Source organism: Lathamus discolor, chromosome 3 (assembly GCF_037157495.1).
Source record: "Lathamus discolor isolate bLatDis1 chromosome 3, bLatDis1.hap1, whole genome shotgun sequence".
Classification (NCBI taxonomy): domain Eukaryota; kingdom Metazoa; phylum Chordata; class Aves; order Psittaciformes; family Psittacidae; genus Lathamus; species Lathamus discolor.
In genome coordinates this window covers 51,041,168-51,050,976 of record NC_088886.1, presented here as the reverse complement: position 1 = coordinate 51,050,976, position 9,809 = coordinate 51,041,168, and the positions used below count along the sequence as shown (strand labels likewise).

At 44.9% G+C, this 9,809-nt stretch overlaps 1 long non-coding RNA gene across 1 annotated transcript; it reads left to right on the top strand.

Moving 5' to 3' along the window:
* The first annotated feature begins 1,391 nt into the window (after positions 1-1,391).
* Positions 1,392-7,714, top strand: LOC136010986 (uncharacterized). Its single transcript, XR_010611127.1, has 2 exons — positions 1,392-1,430; positions 6,444-7,714. It is a non-coding gene; the product is annotated as an uncharacterized LOC136010986 (long non-coding RNA).
* The last annotated feature ends 2,095 nt before the right edge of the window (positions 7,715-9,809 follow it).

Sequence of the window (9,809 nt, the reverse complement as noted above, 5' to 3'; positions counted from 1 at the left end):
CACCTGGGTGGGCTCCTCCTCTGCAAGATGTTCCCTGTGCGGCAGCTCAGGAAAGACAACCAGGCAATGCAATGGGGTGAGGTGCTGGGAAAGGGTGAGGACCTGAGGATCCAGGGCAAAGCTCTGTCATGAAGATCACTTAGGGTCTCAGCTGGCATGGTGACAATGAAGACTGAAGGCCATCCTTCAGGGGGAGAACGAGTAATAGCTGCCAAGAAGAACTGAGGATCCTGCATCCATATGTTTAGCCACACTTGGCCAAGGATGGTGCCATTGTACAACTGCACCAGGGTGAAGGGCAGTGAAAGAGATGCACCCCTTCACGTGGCCTTGCTGCTGGGATGACATTGTCACAACATTGCGTGTCCATGAAACAAGGACAAGGGTCTGCCCCATGTGTCTGTACCATTTCTGGACAGAAAGGGAAAAGGCTTGTTTCTGCTCACAAAGCAAGTGCTGTTGTGTCAAAAACCTGCCTTTTTGGTGAAAAGAGTATCATTTATGTCCTTCTGGTTTTGGAGCAGCTCTGAGTCCCTGTGGGCTGAGCACTGACAAACCACATGAACACACTGCATGCCAAGCCATGCTTATGTTTGCTATGGGATTTTGGATGTGAAGCCACATTGGTGTTTGCCGTGGGATGTCAGGTGTGAAACGATGCCAGTATTCACCGTGGGACATTGGAAGTGAGGCTACATTGACGCTTGCCAAGAGATGTTGGATGGGAGACCAAACTGGAGTTCACCGGAGACATGGAACATGAAACCACAATGGTGCTTGCCATGGGACGCCAGATATTGGCGTTTGCCTTGGGACACTGGTGCTTGCGGTGGCACTCCAAGCGCACAGCCATACTGGTGCTGTTTGCCAGCTCACCGCTGGAGGCTGCTGCTGTCTTTGCAGTCACCAGCAGCGGCTTGCTATCCCTGAGCACCCATCCGGAGCAATGCCCAGCAAGAACCAGCGTGGACGTGAGGTACAGTGAATGCCACCTGGAACTCCTCCAGCAGCCCAGAAAGCATCCTCCATGGACTTTCCTTCTTTCATGTGAAGGAAGGCAACAGGCTGAGAAGGGATCATAGGATGGAAAAGAGATCTCCGTGTCACACTTTGAAGGAGCAGAGTGGTCTTCTAATTTATCAGTGCCCAGGCACGTTTTTATGGAAAATACAGAGTTTTCAATGCTCTCTATATATTTTGTTAGATTTAGAAGCTGTTAAGAAAGGGTTCACAGCCCCGGTATTACAAACAGCTGTGCCCTGGGGGTACTAATACACCTTGATTGCCCTAAGCAGGCTCACCTGGGACCCTGCTGCCCACAACCTGCTGCCCAAAGCTCAGGAGCAATATTTAAGCCAGACTTGGGGACTTGCTGCTGGTTTTGACCATGCTGTTAGGTGTGCTTGTCTCCAGTTTTGTCCCTCTCCTGGGTAGGTTTTGAATGTATGTTGTATTTATGTTGCTTCTGCCCCATCTTCTGAGGGGATTCCTTGGGGTGGTCCTAGGACCTGGTGTATCCTTTTGGTGTTGACAGACCCTGTTGCCAGGCTTTGTGGTGCTGAGTGGCTCTGCCTTGGTGAGTGACGGCACTGCCTGTGCTGCGGTCACCCTTGGCTCCCAGCTCATCCCACCTTGCACAGCAGTACTGCTGCCTGCTATGTAGTACTAGATACAACCTGATTGTGGCTACCCTGCTGTGTTCAGCTTGCTGCTGTGGAACCTGGGTTTAATTCAGTGAAGAAGGTCATACTACTTTGAAGTTTATGCATGAAGAAGGTAATTCACGCTACTAGATAGGAAGCTTGGGTGAGAAGCAAACTCCAAGCTGGACATCCAATGTGGAGAGACTTGGCTTCTCTTGTGAACATGGCTGCACTAGTGCTTCCATATTCCATCAGGCAAAAGCTAATGTTTCTGGTGACATTCCCATAGTCCCCTCATTAAACCTGCTCTGTGCTGAGAGGTCAAAGCACATTCTAAGGTGTTTTCCCAAAAACTTGGCAGTGACCAAAGATGTGCTAAGACTTGTTCAATGTTGTGGCTAATAGTCATTCCATTGTAATCAGAAAAATGTGGTGTCCATGGGGAGCACGGGTCATCTGAGCTCTGAGCTGTTTGGAGAAATAAGAAGGGAATGATGTGCTGGTTTTCGGGAGTTTCTGTGGATATAGTGAGTGCAGAACAGGCAAATCATAAAAATCACCTAATAATTGTTTCAGATATAGAGGACAAGAAGTCCTGAAAAGATTACAGCTTGTAAGAGTGCTTGTAACTTGTATTTATCTGCCTGATTGTTGGGGTGATATTTTCAGCTGTGGGCTGGGAAGGACAACCTCACTGAAAGCTATCAGTGCATGCTGAGTCTAAGGAAAACACTTCTGTAACCCTCTAACTGCTGTAAAATGGGTTTTGGTGTTTTCTTTTGAACCGGGGCTTTTCTGCCTGTTAAAATCATAGTTTGATCAAGCCCTTGGAGTACACAGGAAAACTTAAAATACACGTCTCATGTCCCACAGCAAAATGCCTTCAGTGTATGGAGTCTGTCAGGCTTTCAGGTATTGCAGGTGGTGTTTCTCACCTTCTCTCCTGTGAGTCCTCTCAATCCCAGCCTTTCTGCATCATCTTGGTCTGATTTGTACCCAGCTCCTTCAGCTGTGCCTCAGCCTTATCTGTACCTGGTGTGGTGGGTATTACAGTTGCTGGGTGTATGCTCTGTAGCAGCGGAGCAGTGGGATTTGGGGTCTCTCCCAGCCTGAGAGGCAGAAATGTGCACAGACTGAGAGCTCAGGGTACAGGAGAGGGGCTTCAGCCCTCTGAGTAGACTGGATTAGTTCCTAGCAATACCTGTGCAGTTGGCCCCTTCCTGCTGCTGCTTCATATAGATGTTCCTGATGCTAAATCCAGGGAAGCAAAATCTGGTGATGTGACTGCAGGAACGGAGCTCAGCTTGATCAGCTCCTAAGCCCACTTGCTCAAGTCCTGTGTTTTTCCTAAACCGGTAAGCTCTGGAATTGCTCAAGATGCTCCTGAGTTTAACACCTAACACCTGGGCAGTTTTGCATTAAAAGTAGCTGTTGTACCTGGAAGAAAGTATCAGGCTTATCTTTGGGCTGTAATCCTCAGGATCACATCCCCTGATGGAAGTAATGTTAACACCAGGGAAAGCGGTTGAGTTGGCTGTTAGGCGCAGATCCTACATCTCTGCATGAGATGAGACTAACAAACATTTTGGCAAGGAAAACTGGATTTTGCTTAATGTATATGGATGCCTCAGTTCAGAGTTTTGTCAACATGCTTTAGGAATCAGAGCAGGCTTTTGGGTACTGAAGGGTAGAAATAAGTGCTGCAATCCTGCAATGTAGAGGTTGAATCTGTGAGAAAGAGAGATTTTTTTCTAATTAAGAGTATTTGAAAAGAGAGGAATGCTTTTGTGTGTAAATCCACAGGGCAATTAGGAGAACAACTAGTAAGGATCCTGAGATTTCTGAGGTGATGCTATCAGCACAGGTTTCAGCTAGGAATGGCTGGATATTTCCTCTTCAGCTAAAGTAGCAGGTCCCACTCAAGGGGCAGAGGTCTCCAGGGTCATTGACTCCAGTCCTTTCCACCCAACTGCAGATGAATCCTAGAGGTGTTTAGTTCACCATGGCCTCTCTCATGTCCCCTAGATACAAACCTGTTTCCAATACCTGTAGCAAATAAACGGTAGCCTCAGGTTTCTGCGCACTGATGGTGACCTCTTGAATGTCAAGCTTTGTCCCAGAGCTGGTCCTTGGATGTGACCAGGGAGGGGTTTTATGAATAAAAGTAAAATAGGCTGCTGCAATCTGTGCTGAGAAACACTAATCATGACAGAGAAGTAGTGGAGGCTCTTGCAGTAGCTCTGCCAAGGTCATGAGAGACTCACTCCCCCCAGCATCTCTGCGGTAATATACCATAACAGAACCACTTCCAGTAAGAAAAACCTGGCATTTGAGGCAGATTATTTTCTGGCAGAGCAGAGGGTTTTTGTTGTTTTGTTTTTTTTTCTCCTGGTGGGAGAAATTCATATGCAAAATGATGGATACAACTGATGCCCTGCCTTTAGGCAGCTAGGGTAATAGCTAAAAGAAATGGAGAACACAGAAAGTGTCAAGTGTGAAGAGCTGTGGTTGGCTAAGGTGAGACATACCGCTGCAGGAGCAGATTTACAACAACTTTATATTCCCAGAGGTTGAGGAGGCTGGGGACTCTTCCAATCCAAGGGGCATCAGCTGATTGTAGCAAGGAAGCAGATTCACAATGGACAGAAAGATGTGCTCCTTTGCGTAGTGTATATTTAAGCTGCTTTCTCTGTTAATGCTGGATGATCATCCTATGGGTGTGCTGGTCTTCTGGGATGAATTCCTGGGCTGCCTTTCTTAAGCTACTGTCCTGTTTGAGCCAAATACTGAGCAGGTACAGCATGAGTGGATGGTTTCTACCAGGGCCCTGTAGTATCTGAGTCTCCCAGAGCTGCAAATACCTTTTGTCTCAGAACATAAAGTGGAAAAATGTAACGCATTCTCTGGAAATGCCTTGCTATGCTAACCCTCTCTCTGACTCCACTCTTTGTATGCAGAACTGGCTGCTGGGAGTCCTCAATGTTTGTGCTATTTCATGTTCATGGGGTTTGCATCACTTCTGGTGTGAGCCGCTCCCAGAGAGGCTCCAGTATTTGGGCAGTTGGTTATAGCACTTTTCCATTCACTGAATGCCAGCATTTTCCTCCTTCATGGATAAGCGGTAGGGGCACTCTACAAATGGAGATAGGAATGCTATGGTTTGAAAGCAATGGCACTGGGGGAAGAAACTGTTCTTCCTTTCACAGAGGCAGCCCCTGATTTTCATCTGCAGGATGAACAAGGAGCAGGGAGGGATATCTCATTAAATGCCTTGCTATTAGGAATGGCTACATCTCTCAGAGTGGGCAAAATGACTTATTTCCTCTCTGCAGGTCTGGTTGGTTTTGTTTCCAGGAATTCTGTGGAGGCAAGGAGTTCATATAAAAACAAATATACATGACAGTGTGCCTGCAGGATGCACTGTTTCAGCGTGGGTCTGCTATCCCAGTACCCAGGGAATTGCTCAGTGGTTGTTTGAGGGTCTAGTTCCAACTCCCCATGGCAGTGTTCAAGGCCAGGTTAGATGGGGCTTTGAGCAACCTGGTTTAGTGGAAGGTGTCCCTGCCCATGGCAGAGGGTTGGAAGTGCATGATCCCTAAGGTCCCTTCCAACCCAAACCATTCTGTGATTTCTGGAGGGGAAATGTACTTGTAGGTATCAGTTCTTTACGTTCGACTGTTGCTTCATTTGCCTTGTCTCATACCATGTAAGCACTGAATGGGGATGGATAGGTCTCCTCTGCTGGAAATCGTGCACTATGGAAAGAAAGAGCAGACAAAGAGCTAGAGGTGGTGGAGGGGCTGAAACTCCTTTCCCACCACCCTACCTCCACACATGGAGCGCACACAGGCGCGCACATTTGCACACGCAATCACTGCAGTGGTGCTGTACTCCTGCCAACGGAAACTTAGCAAGGCAGGGGGGGAGAGCCAGCAAGCACACTTATCAAGTGGCTTGGACCGTAGCCGATTTGAAATATTACTAACCTTGCATTTTCAAATTTGATGCACAACAACCAAGATGCTAATACTTTCCTTAGTTTAGAAAAAAAAATCCTTTCACCCATCTCTTCCAGCCGAAGATTAGGAGAGAAGCTTTAAGAAGATTTAAAAAAAAAAAAAAAAAATCAACTTCTGAGCAGCGGAAAAAATGGTTTGTGATTCAGGGGCTCCGGGCAATTCATCATGGAAATTGGGTTTCTTAGCCGACATCATGTGAATCCTTTCGGCCCTGTCAACTTTTTAATACATTACATTGAGAATGTAAATCGTGTTGGTAAGGGGGAAAGAAGAGGGGAGAGGGGAAAAAAAAGGAGAGAGGGAGGAAAAAAAAATAAGAGCTTCATTTTGGGTTTAGAGGGGAGGCAGCTTGAGGCCTGTAATTCATATTAACTAAATAATAATGCTAAAAAGAACTGCTCTCTAAATATACAGGCATGTATATGCACCGAGGGAGGGAGGGGGGAGGGGAGTGAACGAGACGGACCAAAATTGAAATCATTTTATCCTTTTGAAGGGTGAGTATTTGAAAGGAGTTTGTTATGGATTTATTTTTATTTTCTCTCTCTTTTTTTTTTTTTCCTTATTTGGGTTTATTCTATCCCTTTCTCTGCTTGAACCAGTTCTTCCATCAAAGAGAAGAGTAAAATGGATGTTTTGGAGGTGGAAGGAAAAACTGAAATAATGGTCCAGGATCTTCTCTGTTTGGCAGTTTTCTTTGCTCACATGTTATATTCTGATGATCTTGATTAACTCTTTAGTGGACAGTGAAAGGTGATGCTTATTTGTCGCCGTATTACAGGGCAAGAAAGTGAAGCACTGGATGGAAAGCCTGCAGGTAGCGCTGTGTGATCTCCGAAACATGAACCTTGCAGTGCATTTACTCTCTGAAGACATCCTTCTGGAGGTTCAGTACAACCTATATGCAGCACAAAGGTTCTGCATAAACCCCTGGATAGGGCTTAGCTGTTGTAGAGGCTCACAGCTAGCTGGGTGGTGGGGATCTTTACTGTGCATGTTTTCACTCTTGCTGGTTGCTTCTCCCATGCCTCTACATTAGAAAAGTGGGATCATCTAGAAGAGGCAGGGAAAATAGAGCATCCAACCTTGTGGAGGGGGCTGCCTGTATTTCTTTTCTTATTGGATGATGAAACATGATGACAGAGACACATTTTATGAAAGTCATGAAATAATTCGGGTTGCAAGGAACTTTACTCGCCTACATGGATGTCCTGCTCAGAGCCTGGCAGGCTTCTGCATCAAACCCTTTCTGTACAAGGGCAACTATGGAAGAAGACGGTGAAACAAAGCTGTGTGAAAGCAGTCATGTCAAGAATAGCAAATAGGACAAAGAACTGATTGGTTTCAACACAAGTTATGAGCATCTGGAAGGCTTCTTTAGTATCCTCAGAGAGAGGAGATTGGCTGAAAGTGGGAGTTGTAGCTGAAGGAAACCTAGAAATATCAGGAAAATGAGCTTATCTGGTCTGCTAAAGACTTCTTGGAAAGCATCTGAAAAGGTTAAACTCTTCTAGAAAGGCCACACTGATTCTTTCCCTCTGAAACACAGTAGTTGGTTTGGTTATCTTCTGGAGCTGGTAACACGGTGTGGTTTTGTCAGCAGCGTCTTGCTCTGCAAAGCAGCACCCAAGCAGAGAATTTGACAGTATCTTAGGTACAGCACATGGCACTGGGCTTGGATACATGCCGTCATATTTTCTAGGCAGATCCAAGCATCCAAGTAACGCATATCCAATCTGGCGCCTGGGGAGGTACCTCCTTTAAGAAGGGCTGTCAGTGATTACTTAGGACAGGGGTGTGCTAACCACATCTAACAGTTCCTAACATCTCTCTCCCTTTGCATTTTGACTGTAACAAGAACAAGAGAGCACTTTGCACCCTTCCCATGGGAGAGCTGTTTTATCACTGGGGCTTTCTTTGTTTAACATCTGTGTAAGTCCTGAAATACTGATGTAAAGCTGAATGTGTTCCCTCTTCTGAGGAATGTAATTTATTAAATGCAATTTATCTCTAAGTAGTGCCCTAAAAACAAATATAAACTCTGAGCACTTCTATTAGGCTTAAGAATCCCATTTCCTTCACCTTTTGCACTACTGCAGTTAGGTGCTACTTCTCACTCTATGCTTGTAGCTCGGATTTGCAACACAACTGACAGCAAACAGTGATCCTTCCATTTTCCTAGAGGCATTTGCAGGTCAATTTCTAGATACACACATGTAGACTATGCAGTTATGCAAATCTGGGGGGTTGATATTAATAATGCACAAGGAAGAGGTTGGGAGTTATTTTTATGCATAAGAATGTTCCTGCATGTGACTTTACTGAACACTAGACTGTAGTCAAGCAGCTGATATCATCAAGGTATTACTTAGCTGGTGTCTGAGTACAGCATTTCCAGAGGGGTTTTCTGGGCCTGGTGTCCTTCAGAAATAATTAATTTCCCCTTTTTCTGCTCCCAGACCTGTACTTCTCCAAAGCTGCAGCTCTGCTCTTAGAAAACAGCCCTTCTTATGTTGCATTCCCATTTGGGTACTTCACCCAGGTCCAGAACCTAGTCCTGGGTGTTTCTAATTTGTGCCAAGAACCTGGTCTGTCCCACCTTTAAAAGGCTCCAGAAGGGTGAAACAAAATGTCTGTGATTGTAGACTCTAAAACACTGGAGTAAAGGGAAACTTCATTGATGGGGTCACCTCTGAGAGCCTGGAGAATTGATTTGCAGTCTCTCTCTGTGTGGGTCAGGAGGGACAAATCTTGGCAAACAAGAAGCTCTTTAGCAGATTCAGGTTTGACCCACAAGTGGTGGAGATTGTGTGCAATTCACCACTCAACCTCAGACACATCTTCACCTCATTCCACTGAGCCTGGCTGCCTGCCTCTAGCCTAAACACCCCTATGCAGAGATCTTACAAGGATCTCCCTTCAAGGTGGCTTCCGGATGTTTTGCATCCTCACAGAAGAAGCCACTCATTTGCAGGTCACTTCTAGTAAAGCTTTAGGTAGGTTACTTGGGCTCTTTTAGCCCACATCTCCTCAAGTGCTTCAGTCCCAATTACCACCAGCTCAGGTCTTGGAAATGAGCTGTTGAGGCTGTCAGGACTGTACAGTCCATAATAAAGAGTGCACACACACATACATATATACGTATATATGCAGGCTGCCTGATGTTGTGATGCTGTAGTACAGCTTAATTAGGACATCATTCAGACATCTGGGACCATGCCTAAGCTGGAGAGCTTTCTTTCCACCACCCTCCCCCTCTTTTTTTTTGTGTTCTCATTTAGGTTTTGGTCAGATTCCCAAGTGAAATAAACAAAAGGCTAATTGCTTTTGGATTTTAATTACCACTGCAATACCTGGGTTCATTGTATGAATTGTATTTTATAGGTGGCTAAAAGACACCACTAGGAAATGACAGATTCTCAGCTGAGAACAGCAGTGTTTAAAACCAAAGTAATTCTCTGCAGCGGGATCCAAAGGACAGCACGCACATTCATTTGCTAAACTACTAATTTTTTTGTTGTAGAATGTAACTTCAGGTGTTGCTGACTTTAAAACATGATATAATTAAACATGCCCGAAAGCGTTGTCTTTAAAGGCAAAAGTGGATGTATTTTATAATCCAGAGTGTTAAGTCTCTTCAAAATTCTTTGAATAGTTACATTTCTGCTTTAGTTCAGGGGTGGCACAACACACTCCTAGTATGTAACTGCCAACTGACTCTCCACGCACTCAACTACTACAGCTGTCTGGTTCATGTTTAGTTGTCTTTAATGCCTTGATCCATACATATTTCTGTATGCCTCCTACTTTGCCAGGTGGGTTATTCCACTGATTTTAAAGAGTATAAAAAGCTATACATTCTACATCTGCTTATCAATCCTAAAATATTTAACACCCTTTTTCTATCCATCTGTATTTTCTTATTTGTCCTGATTGAACAACTGTAGGAGAAAAACTCGTTTCTGAAAATGCTTCTGAACCTCCTTTTTGACAAGTTAGGAGCTCTAAATTTTTGTTTCCATTGGTGGCTAAAGGAAAATTGGAGCAGACAGGTACTTTTTTGAAGAAGCTGGGTAATCTATTCCAAGTGTATTTATTCGAAATGTCTCAGATTGGGAGTAATGTTAACTCTTAAATAACTTATAGT